This window comes from Balaenoptera acutorostrata, chromosome 15 (assembly GCF_949987535.1).
Source record: "Balaenoptera acutorostrata chromosome 15, mBalAcu1.1, whole genome shotgun sequence".
Lineage (NCBI taxonomy): Eukaryota > Metazoa > Chordata > Mammalia > Artiodactyla > Balaenopteridae > Balaenoptera > Balaenoptera acutorostrata.
Genome location: NC_080078.1, coordinates 53,004,181 through 53,029,659, shown reverse-complemented (window position 1 = coordinate 53,029,659; position 25,479 = coordinate 53,004,181). Strand labels below are relative to the sequence as shown.

General features: G+C 38.7%; 1 protein-coding gene across 11 annotated transcripts in view; it reads left to right on the top strand.

The window, feature by feature from the left end:
• The window catches only part of PLCB4 (phospholipase C beta 4), a 414,289-nt gene that overhangs the window by 152,099 nt on the left and 236,711 nt on the right, over positions 1–25,479 (top strand). For all 11 annotated transcript variants that reach the window (XM_057529618.1, XM_057529611.1, XM_057529619.1 and 8 more), the window contains one exon: positions 4,734–4,792. The gene's annotated coding sequence lies outside the window, so the exon portion shown is untranslated. The remainder of the gene's footprint in view (positions 1–4,733; positions 4,793–25,479) is intronic.

Here is a 25,479-nt window from a genome sequence, read left to right as displayed (position 1 = left end):
ACCACACGGCTGGTAAATGACTGTTCTCGGCTTTCTCTGATAGCCAGGCTTCTGCCCTTCTACATGCTTGCTGCTCAGGGTGTGCTCTAGGACCAGCAACATCAGTCAGCACCTCCCAGGAGCTTGTTAGAACTGCGGAATCTCTGGTTTCAACCAGAATCTGCCGATAACTTTGGCGATTTGTATGTATGTTAAGTTTCAGAAGCATTTTCCTACCCCATGGGTTTCTAAACTTGGGTTATTCCTGAGCCACTTCTATGGATTTGGCGAAATCTGTCTTTCACCTGAACTTATTACTCATCTTTTCCACTTAAATATATTCACTTAAAAAGAAAAGATAACTGATAAATAACTGGTAACATGATAACGTTACTATAGTAAATAGCCATTAGTATATTTATAGTGATACGATTAATTTCAATAGAGACCTGATATCATTTTCCATAAATAGAAGTTGCATTAATGTATATGCACTGTACAGTCTCTCTCCATGTACTGTGGTAAAATACATATATTTTACATGTAAGCTGTACCGTGAATAAAAACTGTACTGTAATAAACTGTAAAATATCTGTGGGCCATCAGTGGGAGTGTGTCCCATTTGGAAACGATACTATGGTAGATTGTAAAGATGGCCACCAAGTCTTTCCCTCCCTGTATCCATGCCCTTAAAGGGTGCAAATTCCCATCAAGAAGTGGGGCTCTCTCTCCACCTTTTGAATCTGGGCCTGACCACGTGGCTTGCTTTGCCCAATGCTACGTTAGCACATGTGACACAGCAGAGGCTTGAGAGGTGCTTGTGCAGTGGGATCTACACTCTTGCCATTCTCAACAACTTGAGATCATTTTGTGAACCAAAATAAATATTTACTGATTTAAGCCACACAGGTTTGAGGTGGTTGGTTACACTGCAAAAACTCACTGACATAACTGTTCTCTAACATTCTGTTTGTTTGCAAAACAATAATTTTCCATGTTCAGTAGCATATCACAGTGAAATTATCTCTATTTTGATTGTCTTGCCCAGTTATTCTTCACCTGAAAACAAAATTTCAATATTGAATATCTTGGGAAGAGCATTGAATGCTAGTCCTTTGTGTTCAGTATATAGATTCTCAAAATTAGACCTCGTAATGTAAGCCTCAGATATTTGTAGGTTTTTTTTTTTCCCTCCACTAAGAAACAAAAACTTCACACTTGGCTAAAGTTCCCCATTGCTTTGAAATAAGACTATATCTCAAACACTGTGGCATCTGTCATTAGTGGTACTTTGCAGGCATACGCCCTTCTTTGGCAAAGGTAAAATATAATTGTATGTATTTCCCATCACAAGAAATCCCATGGAGAATTACAATAGTTTGTCTCTTAAAAATGTAAATGTTCACTACTTACTGTTTTCTTGGAGAGTGTAAGTATTTTGTCATTTTGGAAAGAAGCTAACTAATATTTACTGGCAAACTTACTGAAAGATAACCTTTTTTATAAACTGCTTTAATGAAATATCATTTACAAAACATAAAATTCACCCACTCACAATGTATGATTTAGTGGTTTTTAGTATATTCACAAAGTTGTGCAACCGTTTCTACAGTCTAATCTCAGAACATTTTCATCACCCCAAAGAGAAATCCCACACCCCTGAGCGTCCACTCCCCGCCTTCTCTGCCCCTCCAGTCCTGCACAACCACTAATCTGCTCTCTATCTCTGTGGATTTGCTTATTCTGCACATTTCATATACATGGAGTCATATAATATGTGGCCTTTGTGTGTGGCTTCTTTCATTTAGTATAATTTTTTTAAGGTTCGTCCATGTTGTCACATGTATCCATGTTGCATTCTTTTTATTGCTGAATAACAGTCTATTGTATGGATATATCACATTTTTTAATCCATTCATCAGTTGATGGACATTGGGATTATTTCCACCTTCTGGCTATTATAAATAATGCTGCCACGAAAAAAGTACATAAAAATTTTTTGTTTGTGGACACGTATTTTCATTTCTCTTCGGTACATAACTAGGAACAGAATTACTGAGCCATATGGTAATTCTATGTTTAACCAGTTGAGGAATTGCCAGGCTGTTTTCCAAAGCAGCTGAAGCATTTTATATTCCCACAAGCAATGTAGGAGGGTTCTGATTTCTCCAAATTCTCATTAACACTTTTTCTAATCTGTCTTCTGATTATAGTTATCCTAGTGGGTGTGAAGTAGTATCTCATTGTGGTTTTGACATAATTTTCTCTTATGGTTGAACATCTCTTTATGTATTTGTATATCTTCTGAGAGGAAATGTCTATTCAGATTATTTACCCATTTTTAAATTGAGTTATTTGTCTTTTTATTGTTAAGTTATAATAGTTCTTGTTGTGGCGAGCGGGGGTACTCTTCATTGCAGTGCCTGGGCTTCTCACTGCGGTAGCTTCTCTTGTTGTGGAGCACAGGCTCTCGGCACAAGGGCTTCAGTAGTTGCGGAACACATGCTCAGTAGTTGTGGTTCGCCGGCTCTAGAGCGCAGGCTCAGTAGTTGTGGTGCATGGGCTTAGTTGCTCCACAGCATGTGAGATCTTTCCAGACCAGGGATCGAACCTGTGTCCCCTGTGTTGGCAGGCGGATTCTTATCCACTGCACCACCAGGGAAGTCCCATGTAGTTAAGTATTTCAACATTGGCTTTCCCAAATGTTGCAATATCCTAGCCATGAAGCAGAAAGGCTTATGGAACAATGCATCAGTTTTATGCTGGATAGTCACTTAGGGAATTATAGAAGGAAAGCGAAATGTGTCCAGTATTTAAATCTCTGGTTACAGAAGGACATGGGTAGCAAGTGGTTTCTCAAAACGAGGAGCATGCTATAGCAGGGTTATTAATCAGTGACCTTTTTTGGAACTCGTCTTGTTTTAGAGTCCCAAGAGACATAAAACATTTTTAACTTCCCAGCTCTAGGCGGGGCACTTAATTATTTCCTTTTCAACAAAGTTGTGGGGAGACACTATCTCGGTGCTGGGGATATACATCATGGTTCTAATACACACATGATCCCTGTCTGCATGGAATTTACAGTCTCATATTAATACATCACTACAAGTATAAATGTAATATTGAAACTATGGTAAATGCCATGGAGGGGGCAGTACCATGGAAGCTAAACATTGGTCAGGGTGCCTGGGTTTGAATGCCAGCTTTGTGTAATTCTTGAATAGACACCCAACTCCTCAGTTTTCTCTTCTATAAAATGGGAATAATCACAGTACAAACATTTTAGAGTTTTTATGTCGATTAAATATGATGATGCAATCCATGCTTAGAGCTGGGTCATAGTACATATTTACTAAACAGTGAAGTATTGGGAATTCCCTGGCAGTCCAGTGGTTAGGACTTCATGCTTCCACCGTGAGGAGCCTGGATTTGATTTCTGGTTGGGGAACTAAGATCCCACAAGTCTCACAGCGTGGCCAAAAAAATAATAATAATAAAATAAATAAATAAATCAGTGAAGTATGTGTAGATGATGCTGTGTATTCTCTATTTCTATATACTTAAAATGGAATGTTTATTTCCATAGGAAGTTTAGATGAATTGGATTTTTGTTTTTTCAATCTTAATTGTAAAAGTAATATGTTTTGTGATAAAATATTGCATAATTGTTCAACGTTAGGTTAAAATGCAAAGGCCCTTTTTACCTCCCTACAGTACCAGTTCTCCAGAGGCAGCACAGTTGAGTTTCTTGTGATCCCTTCAAATATGTGCTCTGCATATAACAATATTCATGTCTGTGTTTTTACACCTAGATTAGTGAGGTTTGTTTTAACACACTGGGGTCATAGTACACGTATTACTACCTTACTTGAGTTTTTAAAAATTAATACTATGACCTGAGAATTTTTTTCCATGTCTGTCTATGTAGACCCAAGTCTGCTTTTTTTTTTTTTTTTTTTTTTGTAATGACATATTTTTCATTTGTGGATGTACCTTTCTACCCGGGACTTTACTGTAGACATCTCCATAAATAGATGATGACCTTGGGAAAATCCCAGTTCAGATTTTACAGACATCATTTTCCCATATTTCAATTGCCAATTTTTCTGCCTCTACCTTCTTTCCAAATGTGGATGGGCTTCCTCTTATTTCTATGTACTTCTGACACCACCTGGAACTATGCCACTCCCCCACCCAACACAAAATCTTGGAAAGACCTTGAAATCTAAATTCAATGTCAAGTCCAAAACTACATAACAACTTGTTAATGAAGGCAATACAAAAACACACATCAAAAATAATGACTATTTGTACATAGATGCAATTTCATTGTAAATCTTTCCTATTCAGCACTGCTCTTCTTTGAAAGATTTCTTAAAATTACTATCAGTTTCACTATCAATCAGGGAAATATCATTATATCTACTTCTAGAACATTTTGAATATCATTGTTGTTCAACTGCTGCTTAATTATTTTTATAGGTTAAGGGGTTGAATTGTAGATCAGCAGCTTAGTAGAGAGAGTGTATAAACCCTATAGGCTGGGTGTAGCACTAAGATTTCTGATTTGATGATTGTCTGTTTTTGTCATCCATTTAGAAACTAATGTCACTAATTTATTAATGTCTCTTTCTCATGTGTTTTAAAGAATATTCTAGGTTTTGATTTTGAAGTGCAAAGGGCTGCTTCTTTCCATGAGAATTCTAAATTTCCTTCACACTGATTTTTCTCTGATCTGTATCCTTCCTCCACAGAGGACAGCGCTGTGATTTGACTAAGTGGACGTCACCTTCAGTCAGTCCCCAGCCATCTGGTAAGTACTCTGTACACAGTGGGTAAGTTGCTAGATGTGGGGTTCTAGAACTTTCGGTCTGTAAAATGAATCCCTTCATTCACACTGATGTCCCATCTGAAATGCCTCTCAAAACTGATCCACAGATGTTTTCCTTGATGTGGTGGAGTGTTCAACTCCTGGCATTTTCTAGATTCAAGTTTATTCATTCCACCAACCTTGGGTACTTCATTTTCTGCTGGATTTTCTGTTTGCCGTCTGTGGGAGTATTGCCTGCATTTAGTAAGCATCAGATATTAAGTTACTGTTTTCTGTAATTCTTTCTGAGGAGAAATGTATGCGACTTGTTTTTAATCTTATGCACATTTTGTTTAAGAAGATTCTCACAGATGGGAAAAATCATTGTCAGTTGGAGTCCACCCTCCATTTTATGGCAACTACCTATAAGGATGATGTAATTAAATCCTTCCAATGTTCCTCTAAAGTTCCATTTTACAAATCTTTAAAGAAACGCTAAAATGGAAATCGAAAATATATATGCACAGTTCTTTTTATTTATAAACAATAACTTGCCTATGCTTTATTCAAGAGCCAGAATCCTAGCAAATGTTCTTTTCTGACCCCTTTGTCAAATTGCTATTTTCTACTTGGTGTTATAAGTAAAAAATTTGGAAAATTTTATATAGTGGAAAAGATATAGTGGAAAAGATAACCAGCAACTTTGCTGTTCATCTCGATAAGTGAACTCCAGGTTCCAGGCATTTAAAATCAATATTATTTTCTTCTCCGTGTTTCATGTCATGTCAGATATTCCATCATCTTCTGGCAGGGCCTGTGGCTGATTTTCTTCTGGCCTTTCTGTGAGGGGAGGGAAGAATCACACAATCCAACACTTCTCCAAGTGATCAGTATTTAATGATGACCCAAGGCTATCAAGAAAGTAGATTTATTATTAAATGTTCCTACTTATTTTTAGTCAAGTGCAGTATATTTTACTGTTCCCCACGGATGACTCATAAACCATGTCTTAGCAGGCAAATCGGAGTAAGGGGTGCTGAATAATTCAGTAGGGACTTTAAATCAGTGTAGACACAATGTCTGCTTTTTACTCTTTTTAAAAAAAATGTTTTTCTGGACTATCCACTTTCTCTGTACAATAGTTGTATTATCCTTAAAAAATAAGTCATTGTTTATCAGCTGGATTATAAATTGTCCCTATGAAGAATTAAGTACTTAGTGAAAATAAACACTTGATTTAAGAGTCCAAAAGAAAAAAAAAGAACAGAGCTTAGAAGTTATTTGTTCTATATTGTAAGTTCCAAGAATGATTTCCTCTGTATTAAGTGGTATAAATGCCATGCATTTGATTTTACAAAGACTTTAGATGGCATTGGGTCCTGGGACAGTTAACATAGTATGTGGGCTACTCTTCCATCCCCACACCTGTTAAGACTTGATTGGACCTGGTGTCCCACATGTCACCAGGTTGTTTGTTATCTTTGTGTTAGGCTTGGCCCTTTCCCAAAGATAGAATTCTTGTGTATTTCATGCTATCCTCTCCTAAAACTAAAAACATCCCACTCTAGCAACATTCAATTGTTGGATACCTTTTATGATGAGTTTTTTTTTTTTATATTGAAGTGAAATTAGGTTCTTTTATAATGTCTTCCCGTATTTAAAATAGGGACTATCTAGACCCTGGCATCTGAACCTTTCTGGTTTCATCTTGAAAGCCTGCTTTATTTTGCCATGATTCCAACAGTGGGCTGTACATTAGTTCTAAGTGGTTTTTTTTTTTTTTTTTTTTTTTTTAGGACTATTACATCCACAGTAGGCATTCAGAATATATTTTAATCCCTGTAATGGCAAAAGGTGTATTTTAGATTTCTCTTATTTATGTTACATTCAACTTAGCTTTTATCAGTGTTAAAATAGGAAATATTTATAGAAAACAAAATGAGATGAATTATCTTCACTCTTAAATTTCTAGCTTCAGAATGACTCTTCATAAAGAGGAATTTATTAGCTTAGTTAAACCAAAGGCTGTCTTCAAGTTTGATACCTACTGCCCTGTTTTATTTCAGTTTGGAAGGTATACTCTTTTTTGGGGGGAAATTTACCTAATGTTGGGGTGCTTTCTTGCTTTCTGAATGACTTGAAATTGTTTTTATTAAATATTGATTATGTACAGAATTGATAACATCAGTGTCAGTTATGAAGCTCACCAAACTTTAAGATGACTTCTCTTTATTTTTACTTCTATTTTGGAGCCTTACACGCTACCCTTAACTTCTTTCACACCTGGAGATATATATGCTGTGCCAGTTATTAGCATCTTTTTTCTAGGGCTAAGACCTCTGTTCTAGGGCTGCTGCAATGCTCTTTAGGAACAAAGATACTTCTTGCTTATTAAGCTGTGCAGTTATTTTAAATACTTAAGTGTTATAGAAACTCTTATCTGAGGTACAAAAACAACAGTAAGAATCTGGTTTCACATTTTCTTAGGGCCCATTCATACATCACAAGATTCTTGGCTTGGGCTTCCCTAAGCAAATCTGAGGTGGGATTTTTGCACAAGTGTTTTATTAAGGCAGTGCTCCCAGGAGAACTAGGGAGTTGGGGAAGGTAAGGGAGAAGGAGGGAGCCAAGCAGAGGGGTGGTTCGGGCAATGTCTCTGCCTCAGCCTGATCCCTGGGGGAGCTCTGGAGTGTAATTGCTCCTGAGAATCTGTTCCTTGTGCTCAAGGTAAGGAGCTGTGATTTCCCATTCCCGCCTCAGCCATTGGCTGTGGGCTGGTGGGAGAGGGGCTGTAAACTGGGGAGCACTTGACTCTGCATCTGCAGGTGAAGCAGCTCTAGAAGTTAAAGGCTGTTCCTCTTAAGAAATTTGCAAGTGCCATCTTTAGAAGCAAAACACACAAAAGCTGGGAGGTGGGCACGCAGGACAGTTAAAAGGTACCCAGTGATATCTGAACAAGACACTGGAGTGTCTTCTCTACCTAGACACGTGTTCTCTCACTCACTTCCTCACTCATGCAGGCACATTTTTCATCCCTTAGGCCTTTTCCTGGTGCAAGTTTACATACTTTCGGAAGCTGTATACATTCATTTTCTTCCCTTGAATAGGTCCTAAGTTACTGCTTCAAATATCTAAGTCCTAACGTGGTTGCACCTAGGTAATTTTCAGTGAGTGAGACACCTAGGTAATTTTCAGTTAGTAGAATTGCTACATATATTAGAGTTAAAAAATAAATAAAATCTGAAATTTCAAAGCTTTCCTTATATGAATTTCATCATGGATAATGATTTCAGTGCCCTGAAAAAGAAGCAAGGATACTGTGTGACTGTATGGTTGGCACTTATTCTTGCTAGAAACATTTCCAAGCATAAATATTAACTCTGTTATTTTTCATTCTCACCTCTTTTAACCATCCTTTTAAATTTTATATCCAAACATTTCACCTTTGCCTTAAAAGTATTTTCCTAAAACTTTTATGGAAATATATGGTGTTTCCTTGGGCACCTTCAACTCAGTATAGCACAAAAGTTTGGTCCAATAGAAACAGCATGTGAGCAGCATGAAAAATTTTAAATTTTTCTATAACCTCATTTAAAAAGAAAAAAAAAGAGGTTGTGATAACAGGCTGAACTGGAGGCTGGGAAGTCCAAGATCACACTTGAAATTAATTTTAACAATATATATTTTAGCCCAGCATATCCTAATCCTTATCATTTCAACATTCAACATTATTTATATTTTACCTTTTTTTTTTAAGAATTTTCATCTGTGTATATTTCATATTTACAACAGATCTCAGTTCAGACTAGCCTTATTTCAGGTGGTCAAATCCACCTTTGGCCAATGGCACTGTATTGGACGGTGCAACTTCAGAATGTTATAGAAAAACTCTAGTAAGAGGCTTACTTCCTTTAGATAAGACTTTTTGTCAGCACTTTTGAATCTCCCAGCTTGGTAACCCCATTCAATAAAGAAGTGAGGTGGCATTGTTGTCCAAAGAAAGTGAGCTGATCTGTCCTTGATGAGCCATTGCTGCTTCCATTTGGGACTTAATGCCCTGTAGGCATGAATTATGATTAAAATGATTGGGTTTGGCAGCTATGATATCACTGATAACCTTAAAGAGTGCAGAATTATAGGGTCACTTTTTGGAAGAAACTGAGTCTTGAATGAAGGGTAGAATGTAGAAACATTTTGAAAAGGAAAAGAGGGCATCTTAGGCGATGGAAAAAAGTTATATATATATGTATATAATGTGTGTTGTGGGAGAAGGTTCTGGAAGAGTTTGGGTACTTGCATGTAAACTGATGAGGCTGAAGTACTAACTACACAATAAGAAAGGTAGGTAGTGGCTAGTTTGATACCAGGTTTGAAGATTTGGATTGTGCAGTGTATGAAGTGGGGTATCATCATGACCCATTTTATATGCTGGGGTCTGTTTTAGTTATTTATTGTGGTGTAAGGAGTCACTCCAAAATGTAGTGGCTTGAAACAAAAGCAGCCACCTTTTCACCTCTCACATTTTCTGTGGGTCAGGGGTTCCAGAAGGGCTTCGTTGTGCTGTTCTGGCTTGGGATCCCTCAGGTAGTTGCATTCAAATGGCATCTGAAGCTGAAAGAACAAGAGGCTGGAGCAGCTGGAAGCTGGCTGGGTGCTCTCTCTCCATATAGTCTCAGGATTCTCCATAACGTCTCTCTTCATGGGAAACTGTGGGCTTCCTCACAGCATGGCGGCTTCAGGGCAGCTGGACTGCTTACGTAGGCTCCAGTGTGATTATTCCTCCTGACAAGTGAGACGCAGGTCTTCTTTATGACATAGCCTTAACAATCATGCTGCATCATTTCCATCACATTATTTGGTTACTGGTGAGTCACAAGCCTGTCCAGTTTCAAGGGAAGGAGACATAAATGCCCACCTCCCAGTGGGGGAGTGTTAAAGTCACATTGTATGAAGAGAATGTTGGAAGAACTTCTGCCACAGGGGCCCTCTCCAATGCCACTGCTGTACAGATCTTGCCCCCTGTAGCCATACTCTGGGCATGTTCTCGCGTGAACACACCATTCATTCCTGGGTACACTTCTGCACAGTGGCTCCTTTTCCCTTCCTTACCTGGTAAGCTAGACTGGGCAGCCCTTAAGACAATCTGAAGTCTTCTGTTTAGACAGTGACTGGTCAGTACTGGCCTGCCATCCACTTTTTATTATCTTCACTTAATCTTTACTGTTAGAGGCATCCCCAAAGTGTGGGCATGGCCCAGCCTCAAATGTTCTCCTCCTTTTCCTGATTTGTGGAATAATTGAGAGGTGAGAGCAAAACCAAAGAGAAGGAAGAATTTTCTAACCCTTTACTCCCTTTGCCAGAAGGACACCCCTCTACCACATAGGGATGTCCTCTCCATAAGAGGGAATTTTCCACCTGGGACAACGGCAGGGTTTTTCTCACAATCTTTCCATTTCTAGGGTGGCTGTCTGTTGCTCCATTTCTTGGTCTCCATGGCCATCTGGACTTCTTTTCCCGAGGTGATTAGAAGGGTGGAAGAAGGGTATGGGGCCAGCACCATGGCTTTTGTAAGATAACTTTCCTAACCATTGCCAAGGCCAGCATTCTGCCAAATCCTGTTCCTCCCGGTTTTCATAGGAAGATCTCCATCCTTTGCCAGAATCTCAAATTTATCTGAATGTGGGGCTTGAAACTAGGCGTGTGATGAGCTTTCACTTACTTTCTTCTCCCTCTTTCCTCTTGCTAAGTCACAACTTTTAACTAGAAAAGATTTAAAATGCCAGCAGTATAAGAGTTTAGAGGTAAAGTGTATTGAACTCTGCAACGTATTTACTGTGAAATACATTTTTTATTTATTTTTTTTTTTTTAAAGGATTTTCTTATTTATTTATTTATTTATTTATTTATTTTTGGCTGTGTTGGGTCTTCGGTTCGTGCGAGGGCTTTCTCCAGTTGCGGCAAGCGGGGGCCACTCTTCATCGCGGTGCGGGGACCGCTCCTCACCGCGGTGCGCGGGCCTTTCTCTATCGCGGCCCCTCCCGTCACGGGGCACAGGCTCCAGACGCGCAGGCTCAGCAATTGTGGCTCACGGGCCCAGCCGCTCTGTGGCATGCGGGATCCTCCCAGACCAGGGCTCGAACCCATGTCCCCTGCATAGGCAGGCAGATTCTCAACCACTGCGCCACCAGGGAAGCCCCTGTGAAATACATTTAAAAAAAAAAAAAGAATTGATGGAGAGAGAGCTGGATAAAAGGCTAGATATTCAAAAAAGCTAGGTGGTGGGAATATGGTTGTTCACTGTAAAAAAAAAAAAAAAAAAAAGAACTTTCAACTTTTCTTTATTTTTAAAATAAAATACTAGAGAAGAAAAACATAAACCATGCAATTATAGTGTGATACCTTTGGGAAAATAATGTCAGTTTTCTACTTCAGTAGATGCTGAAGGCTTATCCTGTTTTTCAGGCCAAAGAAAATTTCAGAAGTTTATATTAGCAAAGTTATTTGTCCTTTCTTGTTTCCTGAAAGATTTGAAGAAACTGGAAAAGGTCTAACAATCCAGTATAGAAAATTTTAGCTGTTGCCTTTATATTTTTTAGTTTCTTCGACCAGGCTTTTCACATGAAGCTTGTGAGTATGCTATTTTTGAAATCATCATGACATTAAAATTGCTTTTGTGTGACATTTCCCAAGAGCCCTTGTGTGGTCGTGTCAGCAGGAACTTCTTATTCCAAAGACAGAATTTCTCGTCTCCACATGTGTTCCACACTCCCCTATTTTGAATTGGGCAGCCTGAATCTTTTCCAGCTCTGAAACGTGGATTTTTTTCCCCGTACAATGGAAAGGTTTGTGTTGTTTGGTCTGTTTCTATAAAAGGGAGAAAAAAATAAATCCAGTTTAGTTCCCGGATCCTTTTTATTTTATCTTTTTTTTTTTTTGGATTTATCAATAAAATGTTGAAATTGTTGCATTTGAAAAGTCCTTGCCTACTTTTTTGAAATGAACAGGGGAGCAGGCATCGTGCCTTCACTGTCCTCAGGTGGGAAAGGGCAGCTTGCTGAGGCCTGAGGGCTAAAATAAAGCCTCCCAGGAAAGGAACCAGCCGGTGACCTTGGGCAGTGACCACCTTGCAGATCAGCTGCTTAGTTCCTTGCCATACTTTGTAGCCTGTGGGGGAAATCAAGTGTCACACACGCAGGAAGAGAGCAGTTTGAGTAGGACTCCAGTGGCTCTGCCAGTAAAAGTGCTGACATGATCTACTGACCCTTCCCGTATGGCTGCAGGCCATGTGCTTTCACAGTGGGCATGCAGGGAGCAGAGAGAAGGCACTACTCTTATAAAAAATAAGCAGCAAGAAACTGATGCAATGGTAGTATTTTGTATACTCCTCAAATGATAATACAGCAGTATGGAATTTGGATAGATGCAGTGCATTTTCTCATTGGAGATGTTTGAGAGCCCTTACTGAGCTAATAGAAAAATAAAAGTCACACCCACTTCTCCAAGCAATTAGAAGTTTACTGGAAAACTGGAGGTTGCTCCTGGTGACTTTTATAATTTATCACCTGGCTCAATGCATTACGCTGTAGGAGGAAGAATGTGAGCTCTGAAGCCTGGGGCTTGGTTTTCCCATCTGGAAAATGAGCACAGCGTCACCAATTTCACTGAATTTTGGAAGTCTTTACAAGGAGATGTTGCATACGTAGGACCTGTCTTACTGTAGATAATATGTACCTTCCCATTTTTCTTTCCCAGGGATGTTTGTGAGGCTCCAAACTACTTTCTTCTTTGTATGACATTTCCCAAGAGCCTTTGTGTGGTTGTGACAGCAAGAACTTATTCCAAAGATAGAATTTCATGTCCCCACACATGTTACATACTCTCCTATTTTGAATTGGGCACCCTAAATCTTTTTCAGACCTGAAATGTGGATCTTTTCCCCTTACAATGGAAATGTTCCCGTTGTTTTGTCTGTTTCTGTAAAAGCGAGAAAAAAAAAAAAAAAAAAAAAGCAAATCCAATTTAGCTCCCTGGCATTGGAGATGTTAACTCGCCTCTTTCTTCTCTTCCGTAACCCTCTGCTCTTTCTCTTGTACAAATGTAAAGGATTGAAGAGTCTGCAAAGGATTGACCTTGAGGAGCTTCAGGTACCACATTGTCCTTCCTTTAAGGAACTTCTACCTCGTGGTCCTCATGGTGCCCTGCCTTCAGGGACTTTACAAAGGGCCATTTCTGTGGATTCTAGACGCTTCTGTTAGGACACCATCCCCGGATTGAACCACCTCCTTTTCCTTTGTTCACACCATCTCTGCTTCTTTCCTCTGAGCACATCAGCTGGCACCCGTGCCCCTATTGGTGCTTATTTCTGCTGTTCCCAAGGCTTTGGTCTTAGCTAAAAACCTGCGTTGCTTTGCCTGCCTTGTCTTTCTTCTTCCTTCTGCCTTTTTAAAAAACATGAAGTGAAATTCACATAACAAAAATTAACCATTTTAAAGTGAGCCATGCAGTGTCATTTACCATATTCACAAACTTGTGCAACCACTACCTCTACCTAATTCTAAAAATTTTCATCACCCCCAAAGAAGCCCCTACCCATTAAGCAGTTGCTCCCCACTTTACCCTTCCTCAACCCATGGCAACAGCCAATCTGCTTTCCATCTCTATGGATTTACCTATTTTGGATATTTCATATAAATGGAACCATACAACCCTTGACCTTTGCTTTTTTTCACTAGGCGTAATGTTTTTAAGAGTCTTCCATGTTATAGCATGTATCAGTGTTTCATCCCTTTTTATAGCTGAATAATAATGTCCATTGTATGTATATACCACAATTCATTTATCCATTCATCCATTAATGGACATTTGGGCTGTTTTCATCTTTTGGCTATTGTGAATAGTGCTGCTATGAACATGTGTATACATGTATTTGAGTCCTTCTTTTCAGTTGTTTCGGGATGTACCTAGGAGTGGAATTGCTGGATCATATACTAATTCTATGTTTAACTTTTTTTTTTTGATAAATTTATTTTATTTTATTTTTTTATTTTTAGCTGTGTTGGGTCTTTGTTGCTGCGTGCGGGCTTTCTCTAGTTGAGGTGAGTGAGGGCTACTCTTCATTGTGGTGCCCGGGCTTCTCACTGCGGTGGCTTCTCTTGTTGCGGAGCACAGGCTCTAGGTGTGCAGGCTTCAGTAGTTGTGGCACGCAGGCTCAGTAGTTGTGGCACATGGGCTTAGTTGCTCCATGACATGTGGGATCTTCCTGGACCAGGGCTCAAACCCACATCCCCTGCATTGGCAGGTGGATTCTTAACCACTGTGCCACCAGGTAAGTCCCTATGTTTAACTTTTTGATGAATTACAAAACTGTTCTCCACAGTAGCTGCACCATTTTTCATTCCCACCAGCAATGTACTTGAGTTCCAGTTTCTCCACATCCTTGCCAACACTTATTTTCTTTTTCTTTTTATTAAAGCCGTCTAATGAGTATGAAATGGTACAACATGTGGTTTTGATTTGCATTCCCTGTTGACTAATGATGTGCATCTCTTCATGTGGTTGTTGGCTGTTTGTATACCTTCTTTGGAGAAATGTCCATTCAAGTTGTTTACCCATTTTTTAAGTGGGTTGATTGCCTTTTTGTTATTATATTGGAAAAGTTTTTTTTTTTTTTTAATATATTCTGGATACTTGATCTTTATCAGGTATATGACTGGCAGAGACCTCTCATTTTATAGATTGTCTTTTCACTTTCTTGATAATGTCTTTTAATGCACACAAGTTTTTAATTTTGATGAAGTTGAATTTCCCTATTTTTTATTATCGTTGCTTTTGCTTGCATGTCAAATATAAGAATCCATTGCCAAACCCGAAGTTAGGAAGATTTACCCCTATATTTTCTTCTAAAAGTTTTGTGGTTTTAAGCTCATATTTATGTATTAATTCATTTTGAGTTAATTTTTGAATTTGGTGTGAGGTAGGGATTCAACTTCATTCTTTTGCATGTGGATATCCAGTTGTCCCAGCACCATTTATTGAAGAAATTGTTCTTTCCCCATTGAATGATCTTGGCATCCTTGTCAATCAATTGGCCATGATGTATAAGTTTATTTCTTGACTCTCAATTCTACTCCATTGTTCTATATGCCTGTCCTTTTCCCAGTACCACATTGTTTGGATTCCCATGTCTTTGTAGTAAGTTTTAAAATCATCAAGTATGAGTCTTTCAACTTTGTTCTTCTTTTCCAGTATTATTTTGGCTATTCAGGGCTCCTCCTCCTTTTGCTTTTATTATCGTTTTGTCCTGTAGTGATTCTGGAACTGTGGTACTGCACCTCAAGAGAAAGCAGCAACCCAGTGAATAATCATATAGTTGCATGGTAGTTTATTATAGGTGCACTGGACTCCAAACACTTCTCTTGCTTAAGGTCACTCCCTCGGAACCGTGATGAGAACAGTGTTGTGGTATTCAAAGCAAAGCCACTGCACAGGCTGTTGGGTTAAAGCCACTTGTTAGAATTCCAAGGGCGGGAGAGGTCAGAGAGAGTAGAAGAATGAGAAAGACTCCACGTGTCATTGCTGGCTTTGAAGATGGAGAAAGATGAGCCAAGGGATAGGGATGGCCTCTAGAAGCCTAGAACAACCCCAGCCAACAGCATGCAAGGAAATCAGGACCTCAGTCCTACAAGCACAGAGAACCAAATTCTGCCAGCAAACTGAATGAGCTTAGAAGTGAATGTTCCCCTAGAGACTCTGAAAAGGAATTCAGCCCTGCCAGCATCCTGATCTTAGCCTTGTGGACACTGAGCAGAGAAACCAGTCAACCGTCCTAGATTGTGACCTACACAACTGCAAAGGTGAAGTTTACCTTTGAACACCTAAGAAAAAGTGGATATCGTAAGCATCATATAAGGATATCTTGGTTATTTTTTTAAAAAGAAGCTGAATATTGCAGTGTATAATGTATTATTTAATAGATTCTTTTTTATTAAATAAATATATACTGAGTTTATTCATGTAACAAATGAAAACAAAAGAATTCCAAGGGAGCCTTTCGGGAAAGAGCAAACATGTGACCTTCCCCATTTGTTGTGATGACTAGTACTGTTCTCTGGTTTATGCGTGTGTTCAGTTGTGTTAGTCATTGTCTTCAATTATGTAGACAATTAAAAAAAAAAAATAACCCTTCTCTTATATAAGGGAAAGCTGTGACATAGGCATCAAAATCAGGAAGAAGTCAGAAGGTGGAGAGAGAGTGAGGAGGAAGACAGGTGATTTTGCCGGGATTGGTTGCTGGGATAAGTCACATTTTTTTCCAATATATTTGACCTCTGGTCCATTCCTTTGAGAGTAGTGGGGACTGTGTAGGTTTTTCCTTTTGTAAATAACTCTTATCTGTAAATCCTTAGCAACTATTCTTTAACCATTTCCAGATGGCCTTAGAGTCCTCATCTAATTCAAGCTGAAAGATGGTTCCTGGGAGATGAGAGAAAGTTGCTTTAGCCCCTAGACACTTTGAGGATGGGAAGAGACACATGTGTTTTCTACCTGACCCTCATTAGAACAGAGTAGGAAGCAGCTACATATGTGTTTGTGTATATGTGTGTATATGTATTAAACACTTGAGCAGTGAATGAAAACATCCAAATAACTGTACAGGGAGAACTACTTAGATGAGACTGATTAAACAAGTAGCAGGAAATTGATTAAGGCAAAGGACCCAGGGCCACCTATGAGTGTAGGAGATAACTTCTGGGCCTGGGCAGGGCCTCCTGAAAGAGGCTTTTTTCTGTGTAGGTGAAACAAGGGCTTTTCTTACCTTCCCAGCTAGGTTAGGAGAAGAAGTTTGGGGAGACACGTATACTAGGGCTCCTGGGACCTTTATGCACTGAACAGGAACATCTAGAAGTATAGTCACCCCTGGGTAGAGGACCAGGTGGGAGACCTTGTCTGTGAGAACTGAGAAGCCGATCCTTGAGGGGCAACAAGTGTCACCAGACCTGACTCTGGGACCAACCAGAACTCATCACTGACTGTGGTCAGTATAGCTTGGTCTTCAGGGTTTGGCAGGAGCTTATAGCATTGCTGTGAGGATACAGTTCTCATCTGATACAGACAAACAAACTACCACCAACACCTACCCCATGCTCTTACAGGGTGCCTGACACACAATAAGTGCTCAATTATTGAGAGTCATTATTTTTATTAAATATACCAAAGGGTGGTTCTGACAGTTTGCTCCATGGAGAAGCCCTTGGCTAGGATTTCTAGGATAAGTGTAGACTGTCGCCTGCTGTCTGATGCATCCACTGTGATCCTGCATTTCCTATGGGAGCGGAAGGGCTAGCAATAGTAAAATCCCATTAAACAGGTACAACAATAAACTCCTCTACTTAGATGTGTGCTTTCAAATCAGTTATGAGAGTAACTGTCTGCCATTTTCAGCTGCTAAAACAGACCCAGAAATTCTGCAAACAAAGGAAGGACTTTAGGATGCTGTGCCACCTGCAAAAGGGCCTATGTCCCCTGCCTGTGCTCACTGCCTTTCAGGGAGGTTACCATTCGGTGGGGAAGTGCAGGAGCTAAAGTTCACACTGCAAGAAGACCTACCAGATGTCAGCAGGGATCCCCTCTCAGGATGGCATGGAGGTGGAAATGTTACTTCCTTAATTTATTTTATATTTCTCCCCCCAAAGTGGCAAGCTTATATTTTACTTTATTTGTTATCTAAAAAATTTATTTTACAACAAATATGGATTCTTCATGTTTAAAACTTTTTTCTTTTAAAATTTCTGTTTACCTAGTTTTTAAAAAAATTGAAGTAGAGTTGATTTGTGATATTATATTAGTTTCAGGTGTACAGCACAGTGATTCAAGTCTTTATATATTCTACTCCATTTAAAGTTGCTGTAGGGCTTCCCTGGTGGTGCAGTGGTTAAGAATCCACCTGCCAATGCAGGGGACACAGGTTCGAGCCCTGGTCTGGGAAGATCCCACATGCTGTGGAGCAACTAAGCCTGTGCACTACAGCTACTGAGCCTGACCTCTAGGGCCTGCGAGCCACAACTACTGAGCCTGTGTACCACAACTACTGAAGCCCACGTGCTTAGAGCCCATGCTCTGCAACAAGAGAAGCCACTGCAATGAGAAGCCTACGCACCTCAACGAAGAGTAGCCCCCACTCTCTGCAACCAGAGAAAAGCCTGCACGCAGCAACGAAGACCCAATGCAGCCAAAAAAAAAAAATTTTCTTTTAATTAAAAAAATAAAGTTATTGTAAAATATTGGCTATATTCCCTGTTCTGTGCAATATATCCTTTCAGCTTTTTAATTTTGTACATAGTAGTTTGTACCCCTTTACCTGTCTTGCCCCTCCCTCTACTCCTCTCTCCGCTGGTAGCAACTAGTTTTTTCTCTATATCTGTGAGTCTGTTTCTGTTTTGATATGTTCATTCATTTGTTTTATTTTTTAGATTCCACATGTAAGTGATAACACACAGTATTTTTCTTTCTCTGACTTATTTCACCAAGTGTAATACCCTCCAGGTTCATCCATGTTGTTGCAAATGGCAACATTTCTTTTTTATGGCTGAGTAGTAGTTGATTGTATACACACACACACACACACACACACACCACATCTTCTTTATCCATTTATCTGTCAGTGGACACTTAGGTTGCTTCCATATCTTGGCTAGTGTAGATAATGCTGCTATGAACATTGGGGTGCATGTATCTTTTTGAATTAGTGTTTTCATTTTCTTTGGATATGTGCCAGGAATGGGTCAAGACTTTTTTTGAAGGGTTTCCTGCCTTGCTTAAGACAAGAATTATCAGAGTGATTGTCAGGGAAAAAAGCTGGGAAATTTATTGTACACTTTTCTCCCATAGGCAGTGTGTTAGTCTGCTAGATCTGCCATAACAAAATATTACAGACTGGGTGGCTTTAACAACAGAAATTTACTTTCTTACAGTTCTGGAGGCTGAGAGTCCAAGATCAAGGTGTCATCAGGTATGGTTTCTCCTAAGGCTTTTCTCCTTGGCTTGAAGATGGCCACTTTCTTGCTGTATCCTCATGTAATCTTTTCTCTGTGCACACACATCCCTGGTGTCTGTCTGTGTGTCCAAATTTTCTCTTCTTATAAGGATACCAGTCGGATTGGATGAGGGCCCATCCTAAGAGCCTATTTCTAATTTAATTACCTCTTTAAAGGCCTTATCTCCAAATACAGTCACATTGTGAGGTACTGGGAGTTAAAGCTTCAACATACGAATTTTGGAGGAGACACAGTTCAGCCCATACAAGGCAGCATAGGGGTAAAGGAGAACATAGATAAGTAGGAAATAAGAGCCAGAAAAGTGGGTCAAAAGTCAGGGCCATGGGGAATAAGGAGAAGTTGTAGGAGGAGACTCTATGCACTGCTAATGGGAAAGAAACTATTTCCCTAGCTGATTAATGTATCAGTTAGCTTTTGCTGCATAACAGACTACCCCAGAAATGTCCTGGCTTAAACCACCAACCATTTATTTAGCTCACAATTGAGTGGATTGTCAGTTTGGACTGCCCTTAGCTGGAAAGTCCTACCGATTTCACTGAGCTCACTTAAGTATCTCTGGTCAACTGTTGGGTATACTGAGGGCTGGCTGGTCGAGAATGGCCTTAGCTGGGATGGCTCATTTCTCCTCTATGTGTTTCTTGCCTTCTAGCAGGCCAGTTTGGGTTTCAAAGAGAGAGAGAAAGAGCAAAGGAGAGAGTGTGAATGAGTACAAAAGCCATAACATCATTTCTTCCACACTCTGTTTGTCAAAGGAAGTCACAGACCAGCCCAGATTTAAGAGGTGGGGAAATGTACCCTTTCGGGTGAATGCCTTTGAGAGAAGGATTATTTAACTATGCAAATTCTGTGGCTTATTATATTTTATATTCATAATAGACTTGCCTATGTTCATAATCAGAAAATAACAACCTGGAAAGGAATCACTAGGGCATTTATTTATGAGTGGTGGTTCTTTATTCCCAAGTTGGGCTGAATAGTTTAATCAGAATATTTATTTCAACCGTGGGTGTCTTACTTTCCTGCATGGCTTGGTCCAGCCAGTTCACTGGGAGAGATCCCAGTCAGGAGAATGCAGAGTGATAGCTCAATTTTCTTCTCTTATCCTACTTAGAATGTAGCCTCTGGAAATAAGGTAATCTAGTGGAAACCTCCAGCTGTTATCTCATGGAGACAGGCCTCATGAAGCTGTAACGGGAGAACAGGATCTCTGGGGTCTTATGTAGAGAGACTGTTGAGAAAATTCAAACCTAACACCTTATATGGAAGAATATGCTTCATATAAACTCTCATAGAAGAGAGTTATCTCCTTGTCACGCGACTTACTAGTCCTTTGTACCCACATGGGGCTCTGTTAAGGGAATCCTCTTTCTAATTAGTTCCGTATTTCATATTAAAAAATCATGCCGTGTATAGCAGCTGTTCCTTAGCCTATTGTGAGATGGCTCTGTACACTGAATTCCATGGAGATGCAGAAGAACATGATGGTATCTTGTGGGGCAGAGAAAGGAAACTGGTGTGTAAAGTCTGAAATGTTCAATATTAAAGTTTTATATCTGGAAAATAAATGTATTTTTTAGTGCATTCACACAGAACTGTTTGGCAGATTCTTACAAAGTTCAGCATACACTTACCATATGCCTCTAGCATTTTCATTCCTAGGTTTTTTTCCCCGAGAGAATGAAAATATATCCACACAAAGATTGTAAATGAATGTTCATAGCAGCCTTAGTTATAATAACAGAAACTGGAAAGAAAACAAGTATCCACCACATTAATGGATAAACAAATTATGAAGTATGCATACAATGGAATACTGCTTAGTAATGAAAAAGGAGCAAGTTACTGGTACAAACAACAACTTGAGTGAATCTCGGAAACATCCTGCTGTGTAAAGAAGTGATACATAAAAGGATACATGCTGTGTTATTTCATTTATAGGATGTTCAAAACAGGCCAATCTAATCTGTCATGACAGGAAGTAGATAGATGATTGCTTGTGGCTGGCATGTGTGTTGGGTAGGGTGTGGGGTTGAGGATGGCAGAGGGGCCTGGAGGAACTTTTGGGTTGATGGAAAAGGTTCCAATATCTTGAGTGTGGTGCTAGTTACGTGGGTGCATTGTACTATATATAATGTAGTCCTCAATAAATTGAGCTATTTGGGGGGGGAGGGGGTTGTCCATGTTTCTCAATACATATATGACATTAGGCAATATCATGAAAAATTTTTTGATCAACAAAAGGGGACATATGTTTGAAAAGGTTAAAGATTAAAGCTTTCTAGAAGTTACCATTAGCCTAGGCTTTTTCTTAGATTTAGTTGTCTCTAAATTGTCCATTGTTAGAAACAGAGGGTAAGAACAAGTAAACTGCTTAGACTTCTCATCATATGTAGATCTGGCCCATGTGACTAAGCCAAAATCTTTTTAATTGGACCAGATTTTTGAAATTCTTTACCAGAAGTGTGGGAAATTCATTTATACAGTTGAGCTATGTTAGCTACTGCTGGGTGAAGTTAATAAGTCATTTTCAATGTTTGATGCAGTGCAGAGGAATAAAGATCAGGTTTATGTTTCATAGATCATATGTTCATGTCAATCAGTTCTCATTGTCTGATGAAAACAGAGTGCTTTAAAAGTGGGTAAATGTTTTATGTGTACTATACAAGTTCCAGAGTGGAAAAAAAGAATATAAGTACAAGAGTCAAACAGTCCCTTAAAATCATGTGGAAGTGTCCAATCTAACCATGCAGAACCTGCTGTTAAAATCCTGTTTTGGCTTGTTCACTCTCTGATTGTTTAAAAGATAGAGCTGAGAGAAAAATATGTTTGTCGTATGTTTATTTGGCTTCAATGCTGGATGTAACTTAGTAAGAGCAACTTCTTTTCTTTTACCATGAAAGGATTTTTAAATTCCCAGATGTCATTCATGCCCCAGAGTGCTAGAGACAGTGATTTATGTTGTCAAAGGCTGGTGATGCTAAAATGGAAGCAGTTTTTGTTTTGCTTCTTAGTCAGATTGTAGTCTGTTTGGATTGACTAAAATGTATTTCATTTTAGTTTTGTTTTGATAATTCAGAAATGGGTTTCAGATTTCATATTTTTAATAGCATAATATTAAATGATAAAGAAGCTGACCCAGAAAAACGTTTTAATTCCCTCCTGATTAGTGTTTTCTAAATGGTCATTTTTTTGGCGTTTTATGTCTGTGATTAATTAATTCATTCATCAGGTATTTATCAAGTGTCTAACATGTACCAAACATTTTTCTAAGCACTTGGAAGAAAGCAGTGATCTTCGAGAGGAATACTTTCTGGTAGAGTGGAAGAGAGATAATAAAGAAGTGAATAGGAGAGGGGTCCAAGTTTAGGAAGACCTTAAGCTCACTTCCTCCCACAGACATGTTGAGTCTACACCTACAAACAAAGCAATTCTCTTGAAGAAGATCCGAGGGCTGACTGAACACTTACTGCACGTAGAAGGACACAGAGAAATAGGTAGGAAAGATGGAGACACAGTATCCATAAGAACACCTCCCCTGAAGCAGCAACCTGCAGTAGGGAGGGATATTGCTGAGGGGCCCAAGTGCAGACCCGCCCCCCCACCCCCCACCCTGGGACACAGTGAAAAAGCAGCAATATAAAGGGCACCCAGACTATACTAGAAGGAAATCCATTTATTAAATCTAGTTCTGTTAGAACTAATAAATGAACTAAATAAAATTGCAGGATACAAAATTAATACACAGAAACCTGTTACATTTCTATACACTAATAACAAATTATCAGAAAGAGAAATTAAGAAGACAACCCATTTACAATTGCACCAAAAAGAATAAAATACCTAGGAATAAATTTAACCCAGGAGGCAAAAGACTTTAGGACAGTGGGGAAACTATAGGACATTTAGGAAAGAAATTGAAGATGACACAAATAAGTGGAAAGATATGTTGTTCTCATGGATTGGAAGAATCAAATATCATTAAAATGTTCATGCTACCCAAAATGATCTACAGATTCAGTGCAATCCCTGTCAAAATATGAATGACATTTTTCACAGAACTAGAACAAATAATTGCTAAAATTTGTAGGGAGCCACAAAAGACCCTGAATAGTCAAGGCAGTTTTGAGAAAGAAAAATAGAAATGCAGGAATCATGCTCCCAGACTTGAAACTATACTATGAAGTTATAGTAATCAAAACAGTATGATACTGACACAAAAGAGACACACAGATCAATTGGAACAGAATAGTGAATCCAGGAATAAACCCACATTCATATGGTCAATTAACCTATGACAAAGGTGGCAATAATAAACAATGGGGAAAAATAGTCTTTTCAATAAACAGTATTCAGAAAACTGGACAGCTATACACAAGAGAATAAAACTGGATCACTTTCTTACTCCATATACAGAAATAAACTCCAAGTGTATTAAAGACTTAACTGTAAGACTTGAAACCATAAAAATGCTGGAAGAAAACATAGGCAGTAATCTCTTTGACATTGGTCTTAGCAGTATTTTTTGGATATGTTTCCTTTGGCAAGGGAAACAAAAGCAAAAATAAGTGGGATTACATCAAATTAAGAAGTTTTTGCACAGTGAAGGAAACTATCAACAAAATGAAAAGACTACCTACTGAATGGGAAAAGATTTGCATACAATATATCCAGTAAGGGGGTTGATGTCCAAATAAATAGAATACTCATACAACTCAATATCAAGAAAACAATCTGATTAAAAAATGGGCAGAATACCTGAATAGACATTTTTCCAAAGAATACATACAGATGGCCAACAGGCACATGAAAAGGTGCTTAACATTACTAGTCATCAGGGAAATGTAAATCAAAACCACTATGAGATTCCACCTCAGAATAACTATTATCAAAAAGACAAGAAACAGCAAGTGTTGACACGGGTATGGAGAAAAGGGCGCACTTGTGCACTGTTGATAGGAACGTAAATTGGTTCAGCCATTATGGAAAACAGTGTAGAGGTTTCTCAAAAAACTAAAAATAGAACTACCATATCATCCAGCAATTCCACTTCTGGGGTGTTTATCCAAAGACAATGAAAACACTAATTTGAAAAGATATATGTATCCCTATGTTCACTGTAGCATGATTTACAATAGCCAAGCTATGGAAGCATCTATGGAAGCATAGATGAATGGGTAAAGAAGATGTGATATATATACACAATGGAATATTACTCAGCCATTAAAAAAGAATGAAATCTTGCCATATGCAGCAACATGGATAGACCTGTAGTGTATTATGCTAAGTGAAATAGAAAAAAACAAATACCATATTATTTCACTTATATGAAGTCTAGAAAACAAAACAAATGAACAAACAAAATGAAAGAATTTTGTTTTCTCTGTGAGAAGCAGACTCATAGATACAGAGAAGAAATGGGTGGTTGCCACAGGGGAGGGGGGAGTGGGACAGAGAAAATAGATGAAGAGGATTAAGAGATATAAACTCCCAGCTATAAAATACATAAGTCTTGGGATGTAATGTACACATAGGGAATATAGTCAATAATATTGTAACAGCTTTGTATGGTGACAGATGGAAACTGATCTTATTGATGTGATCATTTCATAATGTGTAAAAATATTGAATCACTATGTTGTACACTTGAAACTAAGATAATATTGTATGTTAATTATAACTCAATAAAAAAGGTAAAATATGGCAACAAAAACAAAACAAAAAGAAGTAAACAAATGAAAGAACAAGAAATTTTATGAGTGATAGGTATTAAGAAAATAAAATGAGATTTTATGATAGAGGCTGAGTTAGGTGGGGAGGTGAGTCATTTGGATTTCTAGTCAAGGAAGGTCGTACTATTAAAGTAACATTTAAGCTGAGACCCCAGAGTTAAGTAGGAGACAGCTATGTGAAGAAACAGGGGCACAGTGTTTTAGACAAAAGGAACAGCAAGTTGAAAGGTCCTGTGGTAGAGATGAACTCGGTGTGCCCAAATAACAGCGGCCAGTCAGGAGCAAATGGTAGAGGAAATCAGAGTGATGGGCAGCAGCCAGATGGCATCATCCCCTTTAAACCTTGGTAAGGGGATTTTTACTTTATATATAATATATACGTATATATTATAGATTATATACATATATATATATTTAAGAAATAGGATAGACGTGATCTGATTTATATTTTAGAAAATCACTCTTATAGTGGACAATAAATTGGGGTGTGGAGTTGCAGACAAGATTGGAAGCAGAGAAGCCAGTTAGGAGGCTATTGGATTAACATAAGAAAAAAGACTATGATTGTTTAGATGTTAATGCCAGAGATGGTGGTGGAGAGAAGTAGGCTGATTTGGGAATTATTTTGGAAGCGATGCCAGCAGCAGATGAATTGGGTATGGATATTTCGAGGAAAGGAGGCATTGAAGATGACTCCTAAGGTACCAGATTTAAGAATAGGTGAGAAATTTACTGATATGGGAAAAACTAGAGGAAAAATATGGATTTTTTAAAAAATCAAGTGTTCTGCTTTAAATTTTAAAGTTTAATATGCTTAGTAAGTATTCAAGTGGAAATGTCAAGTAAGCAGTTGGATATATGAGTCTGGAGCAGTTGGATATATGAGAACTAGGAATGGAAATATAGG